Consider the following 4,144-nt stretch of genomic DNA (forward strand, 5'->3'; position numbering starts at 1 on the left):
CATATCTGTATTCCCAGTCATGTGAAATCCATAGATTAGGACCTAATGAATTTATTTCAATTGACTGATTTTCATTATATGAACTGTAACTCAGTAAAATCTTTGAAATTGTTGCGAGTTGCGTTTATATTTTTGTTCAGTGTATCACTCAAATATCAAATAAATGGTGGCCAATATTGAGAGGTATCGTGAGGCTACCTTCACATATCTGAAATGATATGATCAATCGATGTTTACAGAACATGAATGGCATCCAGTGACTCGCTGTACAACTCTGATGATAGACCTAAATGTTTTGCATGGAACAATCTGAAATGTGTTGTTCTGACTATTCTCTTCAAGAGGTGATGATATTACAACCAAATAGTTCATATTTAACATTCCATTGAAAAACGCCGCTCAGTTGTCAAAGCTTGTAGCGGAGCTGGGGGTCTCCTTGCCCCCCTCGGGCAGGAAAATCAAACGCTCTGCACCTTATTGTGACGTTTTCTTGATAACAACCTATTACAGTGTCACAAACATTTGTACTTACTATCTATCAGAACCTTTGTCACCCAATAAACTTTGTGACTGAGAGACTGGGGTGATGGGTACGACAGTCCACAGTGGAGTCTGCTGAAGGGAGAACGGGCGGAACGGAGCGAATGGAATGGCAGCAAACACCTGGAAACAATGTGTTGGATGTATTTGTGTCATACCCTGACTTTAGAGATCCTTTTCATTTTCTATTTGGTTAGGTCAGGGTGTGACTAGGGTGGGCAATCTATGTTTTCTATTTGGTTAGGTCAGGGTGTGACTAGGATGGGCAATCTATGTTTTCTATTTGGTTAGGTCAGGGTGTGACTAGGATGGGCAATCTATGTTTTCTATTTGGTTAGGTCAGGGTGTGACTAGGGTGGGCAATCTATGTTTTCTATTTGGTTAGGTCAGGGTGTGACTAGGGTGGGCAATCTATGTTTTCTATTTGGTTAGGTCAGGGTGTGACTAGGGTGGGCAATCTATGTTTTCTATTTGGTTAGGTCAGGTGTGACTAGGATGGGCAATCTATGTTTTCTATTTGGTTAGGTCAGGGTGTGACTAGGGTGGGCAATCTATATTTTCTATTTGGTTAGGTCAGGGTGTGACTAGGGTGGGCAATCTATGTTTTATATTTCTTTGTTGGCCAGGTATGGTTCCCAATCAGAGGCAGCTGTCTATCGTTGTCTCTGATTGGGGATCATACTTAGGCAGACCTGTTTTCCACCTGTAGTTTGTGGGATCTTCGTTTTCTTCTGTATTGTTTTTGTTGAGTTTCATATTTATTAAACATGTGGAACTCTAAGTACGCTGGGCCTTGGTCCTATCATTCAGACGATCGTGACAATTTGATACCATTCCACTGATTCAGCTCCAGTCATTACCACAAGCCCATCTTCCCCAATTAAGGTGCCTGTGTTTATCCCTCTGCACTCTTGCTGTTTTATTTCACAACAGTCACACCTACATGTATAAATTACCTCAACTAACCTGTACCCCCGCACACTGACTCGGTACAGTCTGTATATAGCCTTGTTATTCTTATTCTTATTGCGTTACTTTTTGTTTGTACTTTTTATTTTAGTCTATTTGGTCAATATTCTCTTAACTCTTCTTGAACTGCACTGTTGGTTTAAGGGCTTGTAAAGTCAACATTTCACCGTAAGGTCTACACTTGTTCCATTCGGCGCATGTGACAAATACATTTAGATTTGATTGGTACTGTGGTGGGAAGCTGTGATTGGAGCTTGTAAGTGACATCTTCTTACTTACTTACTGACTTTATTGTCCCCATGGGGAAATTTTGTTGCAGTGTCATGTACACATTTAACGTGGCCTTTAAATAAATAAATAAAGTAATAAATAACTAAAAAATAAAACAATTTAAAGACTAGAGTGCTGGCCTTACGGAGTCGATAGGAACATTAGCCCAAGCTATTTAGGAGGGATATCACACCTGGCACAAATGATTGTCTCGTTCTGTTTTTCCTGCTGAGGGGTGCCCTATACCTGCGCCCAGAGGGGAGTAGTTCAAAGTCCAGGTACAGGGGGTGGCTTGGGTCTAAAATGATTTTGTGAGCCTTGCGGAAGGCCCTGACCTTAAAGACCTCATCCAGGCCTGTATGTTTGACTCCAAGTACCTTGTGGGGGGTTCTGACCTTAATCTTGCGACTTGCAATCCCGGATCCGGGAGCGTAATCATAGCCTCAAACGAATTAGCATAACGCAGAGGACATAAATACCCCTAGAAACTTTTCCTATTCATGAAAATCGCAAATGAAATATATTCAAACACAAGCTTAGCCTTTTGTTAATCACACTGTCATCTCAGATTTTCAAAATATGCGTTACAGCCAACGCTAGACAAGCATTTGTGTAAGTTTATCATGGCATAATGCTATGCTTGGCTCTGCTGGCACCAGGCAACATTTTCACGAAAATAAGAAAAGCAACCAAATTAAATAATTTACCTGTGAAGAACTTCGGATGTTTTCACTCAGGAGACTCCCAGTTAGATAGCAAATGTTCCTATAGCTTGAGGCTATATCAGTTTTTGCAGTGTGTGACTGTATTTAACATGATTAATCAGGCTAAACGCAGTTATAGGTTGTGGCATTTGTCTTCCCTATAGTGTATAGCCTAGCTGTTGCCCTTGTCCAGTTTATTGTAGCTTATTCAGTGCACCGTAGATGGGTATCTACTGCCAGTCTGCAATTAACCCGCAACTCCAACAATGGTACACACACACACACCCAGACCCCATTAGGGGGTCCCATCAGCAGGACGACCATGGCATATGGTTTACATCATTCATTCATGCTCAGCAAACCATTCAGTGACCGCTTGTGCGCTGTGGATGAGGGCATTGTCACCCTATGGGGGGCATAGCCATTATAGCCAAAATAATGGCCTGCTCAGCATTTTTATGCATGACCCTAAGCATAATAGGATGTTAATTGCTCCACGCTCGTGTAAACCCTCTGAGTCATGTCTTTGGAGAGCAGACGGGATCAGATCCGACTGACATTTACTAAATCCCTGCAGAACTCCCAGTTTGCAGATTGGCTCCACCCAAGCAGACAGCAGATTACTGGACAGGAAACCCGCAACAGCCACAAACTGAATACTCCGATGACACGTACAGGTTGGTGTCAGAACTCTACCATCCCATTCTTCACTACACTGATCATGCATACACCATATAGCCCAGGGCAAATGTCTTCCTAAGAACTCTAAAGATGTGATTTCTGAAAAGCAGCAGGGTAGCCTAGAGGTTAGAGTGTTGGACTAGTAACCGGAAGGTTGAAAGTTCAAATCCCCAAGCTCACACGGTACAAATCTGTCGTTCTGCCCCTGAACAGGCAGTTAACCCACTCTTCCTAGGCTGTAATTGGAAATAAGAATTGTTCTTAACTGACTTGCCTAGTTGAATAAATAAAAATAATAAATATAGCTGCCACCCACTTGTCATTGTTGTTTTTTTTTTATTGTATATTTTAACATTGTATTATATTAACTATTTTGCTAGTTTAGGATCTGATAATTATATTTGATTGATGTTATGACTGTAAATTGGTGTACATTTCAGTCTATGACTGTGAGAAACCAGTTAAACCTACTACTACTACTATCCCCATTTAGTCAAATGTTTCCATTATCTTGGCAGTTACCTGTATGTGTCTATATTAGAATAAATCTGACAGAGAATATAGTGTACTGTCCAAGACAAGTACACACTGCAGGTAATATATTGTACTTTCTTTGAACACCATACTGTATGGTGGTTCTTTAGAGTTCATAAGGGGTTTTAATTGAGATACAACTTAACGAGAAATGCACAGTAAACTTGCTGTGTCAAATAAAATATTTTTTAAAGCATTTACAAGTATCATGCAAAACTATTGAAGAATCAAGCTAATGACGGCATCATTCAGGTTTTAAGTATCAAGGTAAGGTGACTCTTTCGGTGAAAAGCATTCGATTTTGCTATCGCACACATAATGTGGGATTTGTGTGCCCCATGAAAACTATTTTCACCCCCCCAACATAAAATTAAATGTTTCGTAGTTACACTGCATTTCTGAGATCTCTATACAAAAAAAACCATTCAGACAGGATTCTTACAGAG

Source organism: Oncorhynchus gorbuscha, linkage group LG05 (genome assembly GCF_021184085.1).
Source record: "Oncorhynchus gorbuscha isolate QuinsamMale2020 ecotype Even-year linkage group LG05, OgorEven_v1.0, whole genome shotgun sequence".
Taxonomy (NCBI): Eukaryota; Metazoa; Chordata; class Actinopteri; order Salmoniformes; family Salmonidae; genus Oncorhynchus; species Oncorhynchus gorbuscha.